This window comes from Anomaloglossus baeobatrachus, unplaced genomic scaffold, assembly GCF_048569485.1.
Source record: "Anomaloglossus baeobatrachus isolate aAnoBae1 unplaced genomic scaffold, aAnoBae1.hap1 Scaffold_275, whole genome shotgun sequence".
NCBI classification, from domain to species: Eukaryota; Metazoa; Chordata; class Amphibia; order Anura; family Aromobatidae; genus Anomaloglossus; species Anomaloglossus baeobatrachus.
In genome coordinates this window covers 24,999-43,776 of record NW_027442244.1, presented here as the reverse complement: position 1 = coordinate 43,776, position 18,778 = coordinate 24,999, and the positions used below count along the sequence as shown (strand labels likewise).

At 49.1% G+C, this 18,778-nt stretch overlaps 7 non-coding genes and 2 pseudogenes across 7 annotated transcripts; all 9 read left to right on the top strand.

Moving 5' to 3' along the window:
- The first annotated feature begins 1,056 nt into the window (after positions 1–1,056).
- LOC142265635 (U2 spliceosomal RNA) lies at positions 1,057–1,247 on the top strand. Its single transcript, XR_012731927.1, has one exon. It is a non-coding gene; the product is annotated as a U2 spliceosomal RNA (small nuclear RNA).
- A 1,387-nt stretch (positions 1,248–2,634) lies between these two features.
- On the top strand, positions 2,635–2,825 carry LOC142265623 (U2 spliceosomal RNA). The gene has a single exon (XR_012731919.1). It is a non-coding gene; the product is annotated as a U2 spliceosomal RNA (small nuclear RNA).
- Positions 2,826–4,212: 1,387 nt separating this feature from the next.
- LOC142265610 (U2 spliceosomal RNA) lies at positions 4,213–4,403 on the top strand. The gene has a single exon (XR_012731910.1). It is a non-coding gene; the product is annotated as a U2 spliceosomal RNA (small nuclear RNA).
- A 1,387-nt stretch (positions 4,404–5,790) lies between these two features.
- On the top strand, positions 5,791–5,981 carry LOC142265598 (U2 spliceosomal RNA). The gene has a single exon (XR_012731899.1). It is a non-coding gene; the product is annotated as a U2 spliceosomal RNA (small nuclear RNA).
- A 1,387-nt stretch (positions 5,982–7,368) lies between these two features.
- LOC142265656 (U2 spliceosomal RNA) lies at positions 7,369–7,473 on the top strand (annotated as a pseudogene).
- Positions 7,474–12,906: 5,433 nt separating this feature from the next.
- On the top strand, positions 12,907–13,109 carry LOC142265612 (U2 spliceosomal RNA; annotated as a pseudogene).
- A 1,387-nt stretch (positions 13,110–14,496) lies between these two features.
- On the top strand, positions 14,497–14,687 carry LOC142265586 (U2 spliceosomal RNA). The gene has a single exon (XR_012731888.1). It is a non-coding gene; the product is annotated as a U2 spliceosomal RNA (small nuclear RNA).
- A 1,387-nt stretch (positions 14,688–16,074) lies between these two features.
- On the top strand, positions 16,075–16,265 carry LOC142265605 (U2 spliceosomal RNA). The gene has a single exon (XR_012731905.1). It is a non-coding gene; the product is annotated as a U2 spliceosomal RNA (small nuclear RNA).
- A 1,387-nt stretch (positions 16,266–17,652) lies between these two features.
- On the top strand, positions 17,653–17,843 carry LOC142265573 (U2 spliceosomal RNA). The gene has a single exon (XR_012731876.1). It is a non-coding gene; the product is annotated as a U2 spliceosomal RNA (small nuclear RNA).
- The last annotated feature ends 935 nt before the right edge of the window (positions 17,844–18,778 follow it).

Genomic DNA, 18,778 nt, shown 5'->3' with positions numbered 1-18,778 from the left:
TAGAATTGGCATCTGGTGCGATCTCTCCGCTTCCACTCCAAAGAAAGTTACCTGTTTATTCCTATCATGCATTGGTTTTTGGGGTTTTCTTTGAGTAATGATGATCTCTTTAGTAGTCTGTTGGCGCCCTCTCCTGGAGGAATAGTTTGCTTGCTCTTGGACATTCTAAAAGAGAGGTCATGATAGACATTGAGCTTCTGAGCTCAATTGGGGACAGTCATGGGTGATGAATGTTTGCAACCTACTGCGAAGCCTCATACCGCAATATAAGGAACGTCAAATACTAAGAAAGGGCGGCCTATGAAAGAATTACTACTTTCAATAAGTACACTTAAACGGCTAATTGGGAATAGAAAAACTGTAAAAAGCCCTCTGAGAAAGCCCCCCTCTAACCTTTGATAGTAAGCTTTTCTGTAGTCTGCCTGTTGATGTATTTTCCGTTTGAACTGTGCACAACATGAAGAGACGGAACACTGGCGGCTTGTCACAATGCCCCCCGATGACATCACAATAGCGCTGCTGCCTAGAAAACAAGCTGCGCAGAAGAAGTTGTTCTTTGGGTGGGAGGGTGGGCTAGTGGAAGGAGGGGGAAATCTCTTTTTTTCCCGGGTGGTAGGGGGATGACAGGAGAAGGGAAGCGGGTGGTGAGAAAGGTACAGAGGGCAGGGTTTGGGGGCTGGGAAGGAAAGGGAAAAGATTAGGGTTTGGGGATGATGAAAGGGCTTTCTACGGGTAAGGATGGCAAAGGGTGGCAGTGACGGAAAGTCAGGCAACCTGTCCTGTCCGTCTTTTTGTATCGTGAATTGGAAAGACTGCAAGGGGGAGGGGAGTTGCTTGCGCCCTAAAGGAGGAGTTATTCAGATTCATTGCAGTGGGCGGCGGCTGCAAAACGCACCATTCTTCTTGTTTTTGCTCTGCAAAGCAGCCTTTTCAAGGGTTGGCTTGGGTGACAAAATGTCTTGTGTAGGCGTGGGTTTGTCTCCCTCTCGCTCTCTCTCCCTAAGATGTGTCCGGCATAGGCCAGGGTGCCACTCGAGGCCCAAACCAATTCTGGTTATCGCTTCTCGGCCTTTTGGCTAAGATCAAGTGTAGTATCTGTTCTTATCAGTTTAATATCTGATACGTCCCCTATCTGGGGACCATATATTAAATGGATTTTTAGAACAGGGAGATGGAAAAAGAGCTTGCTCTGTCCACTCCACGCATTGACCTGGTATTGCAGTACCTCCAGGAACGGTGCACCCCTTCTTAACCCAGTTTCCAAAAGCAGAACTCAATTCACCTGATTCATATTAGCCCGATTTAATGAATTGGAAGAAAGCATACGTCTTCATATGCACCTCAATTTGGCCCATTCACTTTTCACACTTCCTCCTTTTGTTTTTTATCTTTCACACTTTTGACTTTCTTTATTCATCCAAATAGCAAACTCATCACCACTCAACCTGACCAACTCGGCTATGTCCCCGTGCTGCAGTTCTCTGTCTTATCTAGATCATTTGCAATTGAATGGAATAGATCCCTTTTGGACAAAGTGGATTCACCTGCTGCTGCAGTGACCACAGGTGTGATAAGATCTAGAATTGGCATCTGGTGCGATCTCTCCGCTTCCACTCCAAAGAAAGTTACCTGTTTATTCCTATCATGCATTGGTTTTTGGGGTTTTCTTTGAGTAATGATGATCTCTTTAGTAGTCTGTTGGCGCCCTCTCCTGGAGGAATAGTTTGCTTGCTCTTGGACATTCTAAAAGAGAGGTCATGATAGACATTGAGCTTCTGAGCTCAATTGGGGACAGTCATGGGTGATGAATGTTTGCAACCTACTGCGAAGCCTCATACCGCAATATAAGGAACGTCAAATACTAAGAAAGGGCGGCCTATGAAAGAATTACTACTTTCAATAAGTACACTTAAACGGCTAATTGGGAATAGAAAAACTGTAAAAAGCCCTCTGAGAAAGCCCCCCTCTAACCTTTGATAGTAAGCTTTTCTGTAGTCTGCCTGTTGATGTATTTTCCGTTTGAACTGTGCACAACATGAAGAGACGGAACACTGGCGGCTTGTCACAATGCCCCCCGATGACATCACAATAGCGCTGCTGCCTAGAAAACAAGCTGCGCAGAAGAAGTTGTTCTTTGGGTGGGAGGGTGGGCTAGTGGAAGGAGGGGGCAATCTCTTTTTTTCCCGGGTGGTAGGGGGATGACAGGAGAAGGGAAGCGGGTGGTGAGAAAGGTACAGAGGGCAGGGTTTGGGGGCTGGGAAGGAAAGGGAAAAGATTAGGGTTTGGGGATGATGAAAGGGCTTTCTACGGGTAAGGATGGCAAAGGGTGGCAGTGACGGAAAGTCAGGCAACCTGTCCTGTCCGTCTTTTTGTATCGTGAATTGGAAAGACTGCAAGGGGGAGGGGAGTTGCTTGCGCCCTAAAGGAGGAGTTATTCAGATTCATTGCAGTGGGCGGCGGCTGCAAAACGCACCATTCTTCTTGTTTTTGCTCTGCAAAGCAGCCTTTTCAAGGGTTGGCTTGGGTGACAAAATGTCTTGTGTAGGCGTGGGTTTGTCTCCCTCTCGCTCTCTCTCCCTAAGATGTGTCCGGCATAGGCCAGGGTGCCACTCGAGGCCCAAACCAATTCTGGTTATCGCTTCTCGGCCTTTTGGCTAAGATCAAGTGTAGTATCTGTTCTTATCAGTTTAATATCTGATACGTCCCCTATCTGGGGACCATATATTAAATGGATTTTTAGAACAGGGAGATGGAAAAAGAGCTTGCTCTGTCCACTCCACGCATTGACCTGGTATTGCAGTACCTCCAGGAACGGTGCACCCCTTCTTAACCCAGTTTCCAAAAGCAGAACTCAATTCACCTGATTCATATTAGCCCGATTTAATGAATTGGAAGAAAGCATACGTCTTCATATGCACCTCAATTTGGCCCATTCACTTTTCACACTTCCTCCTTTTGTTTTTTATCTTTCACACTTTTGACTTTCTTTATTCATCCAAATAGCAAACTCATCACCACTCAACCTGACCAACTCGGCTATGTCCCCGTGCTGCAGTTCTCTGTCTTATCTAGATCATTTGCAATTGAATGGAATAGATCCCTTTTGGACAAAGTGGATTCACCTGCTGCTGCAGTGACCACAGGTGTGATAAGATCTAGAATTGGCATCTGGTGCGATCTCTCCGCTTCCACTCCAAAGAAAGTTACCTGTTTATTCCTATCATGCATTGGTTTTTGGGGTTTTCTTTGAGTAATGATGATCTCTTTAGTAGTCTGTTGGCGCCCTCTCCTGGAGGAATAGTTTGCTTGCTCTTGGACATTCTAAAAGAGAGGTCATGATAGACATTGAGCTTCTGAGCTCAATTGGGGACAGTCATGGGTGATGAATGTTTGCAACCTACTGCGAAGCCTCATACCGCAATATAAGGAACGTCAAATACTAAGAAAGGGCGGCCTATGAAAGAATTACTACTTTCAATAAGTACACTTAAACGGCTAATTGGGAATAGAAAAACTGTAAAAAGCCCTCTGAGAAAGCCCCCCTCTAACCTTTGATAGTAAGCTTTTCTGTAGTCTGCCTGTTGATGTATTTTCCGTTTGAACTGTGCACAACATGAAGAGACGGAACACTGGCGGCTTGTCACAATGCCCCCCGATGACATCACAATAGCGCTGCTGCCTAGAAAACAAGCTGCGCAGAAGAAGTTGTTCTTTGGGTGGGAGGGTGGGCTAGTGGAAGGAGGGGGCAATCTCTTTTTTTCCCGGGTGGTAGGGGGATGACAGGAGAAGGGAAGCGGGTGGTGAGAAAGGTACAGAGGGCAGGGTTTGGGGGCTGGGAAGGAAAGGGAAAAGATTAGGGTTTGGGGATGATGAAAGGGCTTTCTACGGGTAAGGATGGCAAAGGGTGGCAGTGACGGAAAGTCAGGCAACCTGTCCTGTCCGTCTTTTTGTATCGTGAATTGGAAAGACTGCAAGGGGGAGGGGAGTTGCTTGCGCCCTAAAGGAGGAGTTATTCAGATTCATTGCAGTGGGCGGCGGCTGCAAAACGCACCATTCTTCTTGTTTTTGCTCTGCAAAGCAGCCTTTTCAAGGGTTGGCTTGGGTGACAAAATGTCTTGTGTAGGCGTGGGTTTGTCTCCCTCTCGCTCTCTCTCCCTAAGATGTGTCCGGCATAGGCCAGGGTGCCACTCGAGGCCCAAACCAATTCTGGTTATCGCTTCTCGGCCTTTTGGCTAAGATCAAGTGTAGTATCTGTTCTTATCAGTTTAATATCTGATACGTCCCCTATCTGGGGACCATATATTAAATGGATTTTTAGAACAGGGAGATGGAAAAAGAGCTTGCTCTGTCCACTCCACGCATTGACCTGGTATTGCAGTACCTCCAGGAACGGTGCACCCCTTCTTAACCCAGTTTCCAAAAGCAGAACTCAATTCACCTGATTCATATTAGCCCGATTTAATGAATTGGAAGAAAGCATACGTCTTCATATGCACCTCAATTTGGCCCATTCACTTTTCACACTTCCTCCTTTTGTTTTTTATCTTTCACACTTTTGACTTTCTTTATTCATCCAAATAGCAAACTCATCACCACTCAACCTGACCAACTCGGCTATGTCCCCGTGCTGCAGTTCTCTGTCTTATCTAGATCATTTGCAATTGAATGGAATAGATCCCTTTTGGACAAAGTGGATTCACCTGCTGCTGCAGTGACCACAGGTGTGATAAGATCTAGAATTGGCATCTGGTGCGATCTCTCCGCTTCCACTCCAAAGAAAGTTACCTGTTTATTCCTATCATGCATTGGTTTTTGGGGTTTTCTTTGAGTAATGATGATCTCTTTAGTAGTCTGTTGGCGCCCTCTCCTGGAGGAATAGTTTGCTTGCTCTTGGACATTCTAAAAGAGAGGTCATGATAGACATTGAGCTTCTGAGCTCAATTGGGGACAGTCATGGGTGATGAATGTTTGCAACCTACTGCGAAGCCTCATACCGCAATATAAGGAACGTCAAATACTAAGAAAGGGCGGCCTATGAAAGAATTACTACTTTCAATAAGTACACTTAAACGGCTAATTGGGAATAGAAAAACTGTAAAAAGCCCTCTGAGAAAGCCCCCCTCTAACCTTTGATAGTAAGCTTTTCTGTAGTCTGCCTGTTGATGTATTTTCCGTTTGAACTGTGCACAACATGAAGAGACGGAACACTGGCGGCTTGTCACAATGCCCCCCGATGACATCACAATAGCGCTGCTGCCTAGAAAACAAGCTGCGCAGAAGAAGTTGTTCTTTGGGTGGGAGGGTGGGCTAGTGGAAGGAGGGGGCAATCTCTTTTTTTCCCGGGTGGTAGGGGGATGACAGGAGAAGGGAAGCGGGTGGTGAGAAAGGTACAGAGGGCAGGGTTTGGGGGCTGGGAAGGAAAGGGAAAAGATTAGGGTTTGGGGATGATGAAAGGGCTTTCTACGGGTAAGGATGGCAAAGGGTGGCAGTGACGGAAAGTCAGGCAACCTGTCCTGTCCGTCTTTTTGTATCGTGAATTGGAAAGACTGCAAGGGGGAGGGGAGTTGCTTGCGCCCTAAAGGAGGAGTTATTCAGATTCATTGCAGTGGGCGGCGGCTGCAAAACGCACCATTCTTCTTGTTTTTGCTCTGCAAAGCAGCCTTTTCAAGGGTTGGCTTGGGTGACAAAATGTCTTGTGTAGGCGTGGGTTTGTCTCCCTCTCGCTCTCTCTCCCTAAGATGTGTCCGGCATAGGCCAGGGTGCCACTCGAGGCCCAAACCAATTCTGGTTATCGCTTCTCGGCCTTTTGGCTAAGATCAAGTGTAGTATCTGTTCTTATCAGTTTAATATCTGATACGTCCCCTATCTGGGGACCATATATTAAATGGATTTTTAGAACAGGGAGATGGAAAAAGAGCTTGCTCTGTCCACTCCACGCATTGACCTGGTATTGCAGTACCTCCAGGAACGGTGCACCCCTTCTTAACCCAGTTTCCAAAAGCAGAACTCAATTCACCTGATTCATATTAGCCCGATTTAATGAATTGGAAGAAAGCATACGTCTTCATATGCACCTCAATTTGGCCCATTCACTTTTCACACTTCCTCCTTTTGTTTTTTATCTTTCACACTTTTGACTTTCTTTATTCATCCAAATAGCAAACTCATCACCACTCAACCTGACCAACTCGGCTATGTCCCCGTGCTGCAGTTCTCTGTCTTATCTAGATCATTTGCAATTGAATGGAATAGATCCCTTTTGGACAAAGTGGATTCACCTGCTGCTGCAGTGACCACAGGTGTGATAAGATCTAGAATTGGCATCTGGTGCGATCTCTCCGCTTCCACTCCAAAGAAAGTTACCTGTTTATTCCTATCATGCATTGGTTTTTGGGGTTTTCTTTGAGTAATGATGATCTCTTTAGTAGTCTGTTGGCGCCCTCTCCTGGAGGAATAGTTTGCTTGCTCTTGGACATTCTAAAAGAGAGGTCATGATAGACATTGAGCTTCTGAGCTCAATTGGGGACAGTCATGGGTGATGAATGTTTGCAACCTACTGCGAAGCCTCATACCGCAATATAAGGAACGTCAAATACTAAGAAAGGGCGGCCTATGAAAGAATTACTACTTTCAATAAGTACACTTAAACGGCTAATTGGGAATAGAAAAACTGTAAAAAGCCCTCTGAGAAAGCCCCCCTCTAACCTTTGATAGTAAGCTTTTCTGTAGTCTGCCTGTTGATGTATTTTCCGTTTGAACTGTGCACAACATGAAGAGACGGAACACTGGCGGCTTGTCACAATGCCCCCCGATGACATCACAATAGCGCTGCTGCCTAGAAAACAAGCTGCGCAGAAGAAGTTGTTCTTTGGGTGGGAGGGTGGGCTAGTGGAAGGAGGGGGCAATCTCTTTTTTTCCCGGGTGGTAGGGGGATGACAGGAGAAGGGAAGCGGGTGGTGAGAAAGGTACAGAGGGCAGGGTTTGGGGGCTGGGAAGGAAAGGGAAAAGATTAGGGTTTGGGGATGATGAAAGGGCTTTCTACGGGTAAGGATGGCAAAGGGTGGCAGTGACGGAAAGTCAGGCAACCTGTCCTGTCCGTCTTTTTGTATCGTGAATTGGAAAGACTGCAAGGGGGAGGGGAGTTGCTTGCGCCCTAAAGGAGGAGTTATTCAGATTCATTGCAGTGGGCGGCGGCTGCAAAACGCACCATTCTTCTTGTTTTTGCTCTGCAAAGCAGCCTTTTCAAGGGTTGGCTTGGGTGACAAAATGTCTTGTGTAGGCGTGGGTTTGTCTCCCTCTCGCTCTCTCTCCCTAAGATGTGTCCGGCATAGGCCAGGGTGCCACTCGAGGCCCAAACCAATTCTGGTTATCGCTTCTCGGCCTTTTGGCTAAGATCAAGTGTAGTATCTGTTCTTATCAGAACAAACTGAGCTAGCTACACTTGACGAGATACGATCAGGGAGACGAGCTCCAAAGCCCAGCCGAGACCGGAAGAGGGAGATCGGACGGAAGAAGAGCTTGGCAGAAAGAAGCAAGAAGACGAAGGCTCGGAGAAGACTTGGGGAGACCAGAGGAACTTCGAGGAGGAACACAGCGGGAGAAGACACCCGGAGAAGAATCCAAGATCCAGCTCCGGGAACTCAAGCAGGAACCAGCCATGGCAAGCAAGCCAGAGAAGGCAGCCAAGAAGGCTCAGGACCCAGGGACCTCCAGGAAGGCTCATCCAGAGGCTTCTTCGGCCCAAGAGGCCCCTACCTCCGACGCCAGCCAGCCGGAGGGAGCCCGGACGCCGCCTGAAAAGGCTCCAACCCTGGAGCCTTGGATGCGGCAGACGGTCGCCCTGAAGCTAAAGGCGGTGGATGGTAGGTTGCCGGACATGTCCAGCGACGTGTTCTGCAAGAAGATGATTCTGGATCAGGGCTTCTCCAGGGCGGAAACCCTGAGTGTCCAGACCTTCATGACTGGCATTTTTCTGGTAACCTTTGCCACGGTGAATGCCTGCAGGAGATACTGGGAGGCGATGAACGCAGCGATGCCGGACTCCCCTTTTCATTCCTTTTTAGGATCCTGTCCTATACAGAGGGATGAGAAGAGGATCACGGTCTCCATGCGGAACCCGCACACCCCAGGAAGAGACATCTCCACGTTCCTGGGACGTCTCTGCACAGTGGTGAGGGAGCCATCCCACATCCTTAACGGCAACGGATTCTGGACGGGTAAGTGGTCAGTAACCGTTCGACTCTACAGGGAACCAGCATCCGAGGATGGTCTCCAGCACCTGCCCCCGACATTCTCTCTGGGAAACTCCTTTGGTCTCATCTACTACCCGGACATGCCACACAACTGCAGGAAATGTGGCGGGAAAGGGCATTCGATGAAGACCTGCAAGGAGGACGCCTGCAGGGTTTGCCGGGTGACAGGACACAGCTCCAAGGACTGCCCAAAGAAGAAGACTTGCAACCTATGTGGACAGGCGGACCACCTTTACAAGGACTGCCCACAGCGGGAGAAATCCTGGGCAAGGGTTGCCGCGGCGACCCAGTATCGGGTAATCACAGCTTCGTCGACCAAGGCAGCTACGACCAAGGCCACAGAGGCCAAGGACAAGGCGGCCAAGAACCCGGCGACCGTGGCTCCAGCCGATGCCCCAGCAGCCACGGAGTCCAGGGAAAAGAAGGGTAAGAAAACTGTTGCCCCCTCCCTGGTCCCCCCCCCTGTCACCCCTGTCCAAACCCCTCCCCCCCCGGCCAACCCTACTGAGGATTCCACTACCTCCACCTCATTTCCCTACTCCTCAGTTGGTCTCCTCACCCCCCCCCCAAAGCCCACTCTCCCTCCCCAGACCATGAGAGCAGAGGGCCTCAGCACTCTTGCACTTTTCACCGAGGAGGATTTTCCAGCTCTTGTCTCCTCAGGTACAGGCCAAAGGAAAAGGAAGGTGGAAGATAGTCCTGTCGCAGAACCTTCCAAGCTGTTCATTGTGGACCCCAATCCACCCCAGGAAGAGGAGGATGGCCTCCTCCCAGAACCGGACGTGTTGGAGCAGATGGTGGAGTCCCTTGTGGCCGAAGAAGAAATGGAGGAGTCGGAAGCCACTGAGGCACCATCCCTGCTTGATCAGCTAGCAGAAGAGGGTCTGCTGGAGATACCCTTACCAGCAGGTGCCAAAGAGGAAGAACCGCCCGACCGGAGTGGTAACTAAGGCACACCGCCTGCTCTAACTTTCTCTTTCCTCCAATGACTGCTAACATTAACATCTTTTCCATTAATGTTAGGAGCATCAGAGACAAGTTCCGACGTCAGACAATTTTTACGTTCCTTAACACTCAGTCTAGTGATGTATTTTTCCTGCAGGAATGCTCCCTTCCCTCCTCTAGGTCCTTCAACCATCTGGCCAGGGAGTGGACCCATGGCCCATCCTACTGGTCTGGCGGGGGCGACTGTAGGTCCGCGGGGGTCGCCGTGCTGATCAGGGGAAGCGCCTTCACATTGGACTCTGTTCAGGAAATCGTCTGCGGCAGGTTACTGCTTGTGGATGGCACCTGGGCGGGAGAACCTGTCAGGTTCATCAATGTGTATGCTTCTCCTGTGAAGAGCGATCGACTGGAGCTCCTCCAAGCCCTGCGCCCTCAGCTCGCTACCGCCAGGACGGTAGTGATGGCCGGGGATTTCAACTGCCCGATTGAGGAGGATGGACGCAGTTCTGGAACGGCTGCCAAGTTGGACGTCACATCCAAACTGCTCATTGAGATGGTGACCGAAGCCTCTCTTGTGGACGTTGTTGGCTCCATCGGACACGGATCCGTGAACTATTCATGGTGCCGATCCGATGGCTCGCTGCGTTCCAGGATTGACTTTGTGTTTACCTCTCGGGCGGTTGGGCGGAGTGGGCACTCGATGGTCCCCTGCTTCTTCTCTGACCACAGAGCCATTCACTTTCAAGGTGTGCTGGGCCATGGCTTCCCCATTGGCCCGGGCTCCTGGAAGCTGAACTGCTCTCTGCTGGAAAAGGGTGAGATTCTGGAGGAGCTTAGAGCTGCCTACTCCACGTGGCGGGCCTACAAGGCGGGCTTCCAGTCTGTTTCTGACTGGTGGGAATACGTTAAACTCGAGTTCCGTTTCTTCTTTCAGGCAAAGAGTCAACAACAGGCGTGTCTGAAGAGGAGGGACTTCAGGAGACTCCAGCGTGAGCTGCGTTCCCTGCAGGACCTTCTTCGATGCGGCTGGGACGTGAGAGAGGAGCTGGAGGAGACTAAGAGGAGCCTGAAAAGGCACTTCGAGGAGGAGTCCGAGCGAATTGTCTTCCGTTCCAAAGTGGAGAACCTGGAGAAGGGTGAGAAATGTAACTCGTTCTTTTTCAGGAAACTCCACGCCGGTCACACGCCCATGAATGAACTACGAGACGAGAGTGGAAACATGCGACGCGGGAAAGAGAACGTGATGAAGGTCGTCAGCGACTTCTACAGCGAACTCTACGCCCGCAAGACTACTGACCCCGAGGCCGCCGATAAGTTCCTGTCAGGTATCACTAACCATCTTGACCCTGCAGACGCGGCGGCCATGGATGTTCCTCTGACGGTGGACGAGCTGCTCTCGGCCGCCAAATCCTTTAGTTCTGGCAGGACACCGGGCAGTGACGGCCTCCCAGCAGAGCTCTATGTAGCGCTGGGAGACCTAATCTGTCCGGACCTGTTATGGCTGTATGAGGAGATGGTGGTGGAGGGCAGAATGCCTCCATCTCTGAGGGAAGGAATGGTCACGATCCTGTACAAGCGTAAAGGAGAGAGGTGCGACCTGAAGAATTGGCGTCCCATCACCCTTCTGAACGTCGACTACAAGATCCTGGCCAAGACGATGGCAACGAGATTGAAGACTGTTATCGGACGGATCATCCACCCGGATCAGACCTGCGGCATCCCCGGACGTCGCATCGCAGACAGCCTGGCTCTCATGCGGGACACGGTCGAGTACATCAAAGCCCGCCGGGTGCACGCAGCCCTGATCTCGTTGGATCAGGAAAAGGCCTTCGACCGTGTTTCCCATGAGTTCCTGGGCAAAGCTCTGCACAGGTTAGGTTTGGGTAACATGTTTTGCTTGTATGTCCAACTAATGTATTTTGATATTCACAGCTCGGTGTTGGTAAACGGCTGGAAGACTGACCCCTTCCCGGTCCTCTCAGGGGTCAGACAAGGCTGTCCTCTGTCACCTCTTCTTTTTGTTTGTGTTATAGAACTCTTTGCAGAGGCTATCCGGCGGAATGGAGAGATCAGAGGGATCACCGCACCAGGACCAGAACGCTTCGAGGTCAAGTGCTCGCTCTACATGGACGACGTGACCGTCTTCTGCGCGGACCGGCGCTCAGTCGACACCCTCGTCCAGACCTGTGAGACCTTCGGACGGGCTTCGGGAGCCAAAGTCAACTGCGGGAAGTCGGAAGCCATGCTCTTCGGGGACTGGCAGCCGGCCTCTTCCGCCCCCTTCCCTTTCAGCATCCAGCCGGATTTCATCAAGGTTCTTGGAGTCTGGTTCGGGAAGGAAGGAGCAGCCCTCAAGTCCTGGGAGGAACGCTTGACCAAGATCACCCAACGGATCGGTCTGTGGAGCCTCAGACGCCTCACCTGTGAGGGCAAAGCACTGGTCCTGCGTAACGAGGTACTGCCCGTGCTGCAGTACACGGCCCAGGCCTGGCCCCCCCTTGCCACCGTGTGCAGGGCCATTACCAGGACGGTGTTTCGTTTTGTCTGGGGATCCAAGATGGACAGAGTAAAGCGGAGCATCATGTACAAGGATCCTCGCAAGGGTGGGAAGGGCGTACCCGATATCCCCACCCTCCTGCGATCCTCCTTCGTATGTGACTGCGTTCGCCGAACTCTGCGAGTCAAGAGAGGTTCCGCGGGTGGGTCCATGTCTCGCTTCTTCCTGCTCCCCCTTTGGAGACGGTTAGGCTGGGACAAGTGGGACAGCTCCTTCCCCTACAACTGGACGGCGCCATGGTTCTACGGAGACGTGGTTCGGTTTGTGAGGGAACACCAACTGGAGGGACTCAAGCCTGATTTGTGGAAGCCAAAGACTATCCACAAACTCATCAGAGCCAAGGACGAAATGGAGAACATTCCAGGACTTCATCACGACACACTGGAGACTGTTTGGACAAACGTGTCATCGGCTGGATTGACCAACGGGCACAAGGACTTGTCATGGATGGCGATACAGGGCGGACTGCCCGTCCGGTCATTCATGCACGCCCGGAACCTGTGCAAAACCCGGTACTGCCCAAGGTGCCCCTTCGTGGAGGAAACATCGCTGCACGCCTTTTGGGACTGCCGTTTCGCACAGCGCCTGTTGGTTGCCCTGGAGGATGACCTGAGGAACTCCGTCCCCAGAGGGAGCCTATCGTACCATTCCGTACTTTATGGACTCTTCCCTGGGACTCACACCGTTGGAGCCATCCAGGAGGCTTGGCGCCTTATGAACTGCTTTAAGGACGCTATTTGGGTCGCCAGGAACCGGCTCATCTTGAAGAGGGAGAGGATGTCTATCCAGGATTGCCGCAGGCTGATCCACAGCCTGCTCAGAGACTATTCCATCATGGACAGTCCGGACGACAGCGCCGAGGAGGAGGTTTAGACCTCTTCCATGCCCCCAACCTCCTTTTCCCGTTATGTGCGTCTTTCAATAAAGCTTCGGGCCTGTGATTTCCCCACCCTATCCCCCTTTTCCCCTACACCCATCCCCCAATCGCCGGTTCGTCGACTCGTTATTTATGGTCTAACTTTTTCTTTCAGCTTGAGTGTTATGGATAAGCATAGGAGTGTGATGTATAGTTTAGTGCGTCGTACTCTATGGCTATGTAAGAAGGATTGTATAGTTCTGTGTGTACGGGGCTGCGGCACTGTACACGGTTTGTTACCTTTTTGTGAGTAGTGCATGATAATAAAGATGCTGTTAAATCAAAATCTGTTCTTATCAGTTTAATATCTGATACGTCCCCTATCTGGGGACCATATATTAAATGGATTTTTAGAACAGGGAGATGGAAAAAGAGCTTGCTCTGTCCACTCCACGCATTGACCTGGTATTGCAGTACCTCCAGGAACGGTGCACCCCTTCTTAACCCAGTTTCCAAAAGCAGAACTCAATTCACCTGATTCATATTAGCCCGATTTAATGAATTGGAAGAAAGCATACGTCTTCATATGCACCTCAATTTGGCCCATTCACTTTTCACACTTCCTCCTTTTGTTTTTTATCTTTCACACTTTTGACTTTCTTTATTCATCCAAATAGCAAACTCATCACCACTCAACCTGACCAACTCGGCTATGTCCCCGTGCTGCAGTTCTCTGTCTTATCTAGATCATTTGCAATTGAATGGAATAGATCCCTTTTGGACAAAGTGGATTCACCTGCTGCTGCAGTGACCACAGGTGTGATAAGATCTAGAATTGGCATCTGGTGCGATCTCTCCGCTTCCACTCCAAAGAAAGTTACCTGTTTATTCCTATCATGCATTGGTTTTTGGGGTTTTCTTTGAGTAATGATGATCTCTTTAGTAGTCTGTTGGCGCCCTCTCCTGGAGGAATAGTTTGCTTGCTCTTGGACATTCTAAAAGAGAGGTCATGATAGACATTGAGCTTCTGAGCTCAATTGGGGACAGTCATGGGTGATGAATGTTTGCAACCTACTGCGAAGCCTCATACCGCAATATAAGGAACGTCAAATACTAAGAAAGGGCGGCCTATGAAAGAATTACTACTTTCAATAAGTACACTTAAACGGCTAATTGGGAATAGAAAAACTGTAAAAAGCCCTCTGAGAAAGCCCCCCTCTAACCTTTGATAGTAAGCTTTTCTGTAGTCTGCCTGTTGATGTATTTTCCGTTTGAACTGTGCACAACATGAAGAGACGGAACACTGGCGGCTTGTCACAATGCCCCCCGATGACATCACAATAGCGCTGCTGCCTAGAAAACAAGCTGCGCAGAAGAAGTTGTTCTTTGGGTGGGAGGGTGGGCTAGTGGAAGGAGGGGGCAATCTCTTTTTTTCCCGGGTGGTAGGGGGATGACAGGAGAAGGGAAGCGGGTGGTGAGAAAGGTACAGAGGGCAGGGTTTGGGGGCTGGGAAGGAAAGGGAAAAGATTAGGGTTTGGGGATGATGAAAGGGCTTTCTACGGGTAAGGATGGCAAAGGGTGGCAGTGACGGAAAGTCAGGCAACCTGTCCTGTCCGTCTTTTTGTATCGTGAATTGGAAAGACTGCAAGGGGGAGGGGAGTTGCTTGCGCCCTAAAGGAGGAGTTATTCAGATTCATTGCAGTGGGCGGCGGCTGCAAAACGCACCATTCTTCTTGTTTTTGCTCTGCAAAGCAGCCTTTTCAAGGGTTGGCTTGGGTGACAAAATGTCTTGTGTAGGCGTGGGTTTGTCTCCCTCTCGCTCTCTCTCCCTAAGATGTGTCCGGCATAGGCCAGGGTGCCACTCGAGGCCCAAACCAATTCTGGTTATCGCTTCTCGGCCTTTTGGCTAAGATCAAGTGTAGTATCTGTTCTTATCAGTTTAATATCTGATACGTCCCCTATCTGGGGACCATATATTAAATGGATTTTTAGAACAGGGAGATGGAAAAAGAGCTTGCTCTGTCCACTCCACGCATTGACCTGGTATTGCAGTACCTCCAGGAACGGTGCACCCCTTCTTAACCCAGTTTCCAAAAGCAGAACTCAATTCACCTGATTCATATTAGCCCGATTTAATGAATTGGAAGAAAGCATACGTCTTCATATGCACCTCAATTTGGCCCATTCACTTTTCACACTTCCTCCTTTTGTTTTTTATCTTTCACACTTTTGACTTTCTTTATTCATCCAAATAGCAAACTCATCACCACTCAACCTGACCAACTCGGCTATGTCCCCGTGCTGCAGTTCTCTGTCTTATCTAGATCATTTGCAATTGAATGGAATAGATCCCTTTTGGACAAAGTGGATTCACCTGCTGCTGCAGTGACCACAGGTGTGATAAGATCTAGAATTGGCATCTGGTGCGATCTCTCCGCTTCCACTCCAAAGAAAGTTACCTGTTTATTCCTATCATGCATTGGTTTTTGGGGTTTTCTTTGAGTAATGATGATCTCTTTAGTAGTCTGTTGGCGCCCTCTCCTGGAGGAATAGTTTGCTTGCTCTTGGACATTCTAAAAGAGAGGTCATGATAGACATTGAGCTTCTGAGCTCAATTGGGGACAGTCATGGGTGATGAATGTTTGCAACCTACTGCGAAGCCTCATACCGCAATATAAGGAACGTCAAATACTAAGAAAGGGCGGCCTATGAAAGAATTACTACTTTCAATAAGTACACTTAAACGGCTAATTGGGAATAGAAAAACTGTAAAAAGCCCTCTGAGAAAGCCCCCCTCTAACCTTTGATAGTAAGCTTTTCTGTAGTCTGCCTGTTGATGTATTTTCCGTTTGAACTGTGCACAACATGAAGAGACGGAACACTGGCGGCTTGTCACAATGCCCCCCGATGACATCACAATAGCGCTGCTGCCTAGAAAACAAGCTGCGCAGAAGAAGTTGTTCTTTGGGTGGGAGGGTGGGCTAGTGGAAGGAGGGGGCAATCTCTTTTTTTCCCGGGTGGTAGGGGGATGACAGGAGAAGGGAAGCGGGTGGTGAGAAAGGTACAGAGGGCAGGGTTTGGGGGCTGGGAAGGAAAGGGAAAAGATTAGGGTTTGGGGATGATGAAAGGGCTTTCTACGGGTAAGGATGGCAAAGGGTGGCAGTGACGGAAAGTCAGGCAACCTGTCCTGTCCGTCTTTTTGTATCGTGAATTGGAAAGACTGCAAGGGGGAGGGGAGTTGCTTGCGCCCTAAAGGAGGAGTTATTCAGATTCATTGCAGTGGGCGGCGGCTGCAAAACGCACCATTCTTCTTGTTTTTGCTCTGCAAAGCAGCCTTTTCAAGGGTTGGCTTGGGTGACAAAATGTCTTGTGTAGGCGTGGGTTTGTCTCCCTCTCGCTCTCTCTCCCTAAGATGTGTCCGGCATAGGCCAGGGTGCCACTCGAGGCCCAAACCAATTCTGGTTATCGCTTCTCGGCCTTTTGGCTAAGATCAAGTGTAGTATCTGTTCTTATCAGTTTAATATCTGATACGTCCCCTATCTGGGGACCATATATTAAATGGATTTTTAGAACAGGGAGATGGAAAAAGAGCTTGCTCTGTCCACTCCACGCATTTTCCTGGTATTGCAGTACCTCCAGGAACGGTGCACCCCTTCTTAACCCAGTTTCCAAAAGCAGAACTCAATTCACCTGATTCATATTAGCCCGATTTAATGAATTGGAAGAAAGCATACGTCTTCATATGCACCTCAATTTGGCCCATTCACTTTTCACACTTCCTCCTTTTGTTTTTTATCTTTCACACTTTTGACTTTCTTTATTCATCCAAATAGCAAACTCATCACCACTCAACCTGACCAACTCGGCTATGTCCCCGTGCTGCAGTTCTCTGTCTTATCTAGATCATTTGCAATTGAATGGAATAGATCCCTTTTGGACAAAGTGGATTCACCTGCTGCTGCAGTGACCACAGGTGTGATAAGATCTAGAATTGGCATCTGGTGCGATCTCTCCGCTTCCACTCCAAAGAAAGTTACCTGTTTATTCCTATCATGCATTGGTTTTTGGGGTTTTCTTTGAGTAATGATGATCTCTTTAGTAGTCTGTTGGCGCCCTCTCCTGGAGGAATAGTTTGCTTGCTCTTGGACATTCTAAAAGAGAGGTCATGATAGACATTGAGCTTCTGAGCTCAATTGGGGACAGTCATGGGTGATGAATGTTTGCAACCTACTGCGAAGCCTCATACCGCAATATAAGGAACGTCAAATACTAAGAAAGGGCGGCCTATGAAAGAATTACTACTTTCAATAAGTACACTTAAACGGCTAATTGGGAATAGAAAAACTGTAAAAAGCCCTCTGAGAAAGCCCCCCTCTAACCTTTGATAGTAAGCTTTTCTGTAGTCTGCCTGTTGATGTATTTTCCGTTTGAACTGTGCACAACATGAAGAGACGGAACACTGGCGGCTTGTCACAATGCCCCCCGATGACATCACAATAGCGCTGCTGCCTAGAAAACAAGCTGCGCAGAAGAAGTTGTTCTTTGGGTGGGAGGGTGGGCTAGTGGAAGGAGGGGGCAATCTCTTTTTTTCCCGGGTGGTAGGGGGATGACAGGAGAAGGGAAGCGGGTGGTGAGAAAGGTACAGAGGGCAGGGTTTGGGGGCTGGGAAGGAAAGGGAAAAGATTAGGGTTTGGGGATGATGAAAGGGCTTTCTACGGGTAAGGATGGCAAAGGGTGGCAGTGACGGAAAGTCAGGCAACCTGTCCTGTCCGTCTTTTTGTATCGTGAATTGGAAAGACTGCAAGGGGGAGGGGAGTTGCTTGCGCCCTAAAGGAGGAGTTATTCAGATTCATTGCAGTGGGCGGCGGCTGCAAAACGCACCATTCTTCTTGTTTTTGCTCTGCAAAGCAGCCTTTTCAAGGGTTGGCTTGGGTGACAAAATGTCTTGTGTAGGCGTGGGTTTGTCTCCCTCTCGCTCTCTCTCCCTAAGATGTGTCCGGCATAGGCCAGGGTGCCACTCGAGGCCCAAACCAATTCTGGTTATCGCTTCTCGGCCTTTTGGCTAAGATCAAGTGTAGTATCTGTTCTTATCAGTTTAATATCTGATACGTCCCCTATCTGGGGACCATATATTAAATGGATTTTTAGAACAGGGAGATGGAAAAAGAGCTTGCTCTGTCCACTCCACGCATTGACCTGGTATTGCAGTACCTCCAGGAACGGTGCACCCCTTCTTAACCCAGTTTCCAAAAGCAGAACTCAATTCACCTGATTCATATTAGCCCGATTTAATGAATTGGAAGAAAGCATACGTCTTCATATGCACCTCAATTTGGCCCATTCACTTTTCACACTTCCTCCTTTTGTTTTTTATCTTTCACACTTTTGACTTTCTTTATTCATCCAAATAGCAAACTCATCACCACTCAACCTGACCAACTCGGCTATGTCCCCGTGCTGCAGTTCTCTGTCTTATCTAGATCATTTGCAATTGAATGGAATAGATCCCTTTTGGACAAAGTGGATTCACCTGCTGCTGCAGTGACCACAGGTGTGATAAGATCTAGAATTGGCATCTGGTGCGATCTCTCCGCTTCCACTCCAAAGAAAGTTACCTGTTTATTCCTATCATGCATTGGTTTTTGGGGTTTTCTTTGAGTAATGATGATCTCTTTAGTAGTCTGTTGGCGCCCTCTCCTGGAGGAATAGTTTGCTTGCTCTTGGACATTCTAAAAGAGAGGTCATGATAGACATTGAGCTTCTGAGCTCAATTGGGGACAGTCATGGGTGATGAATGTTTGCAACCTACTGCGAAGCCTCATACCGCAATATAAGGAACGTCAAATACTAAGAAAGGGCGGCCTATGAAAGAATTACTACTTTCAATAAGTACACTTAAACGGCTAATTGGGAATAGAAAAACTGTAAAAAGCCCTCTGAGAAAGCCCCCCTCTAACCTTTGATAGTAAGCTTTTCTGTAGTCTGCCTGTTGATGTATTTTCCGTTTGAACTGTGCACAACATGAAGAGACGGAACACTGGCGGCTTGTCACAATGCCCCCCGATGACATCACAATAGCGCTGCTGCCTAGAAAACAAGCTGCGCAGAAGAAGTTGTTCTTTGGGTGGGAGGGTGGGCTAGTGGAAGGAGGGGGCAATCTCTTTTTTT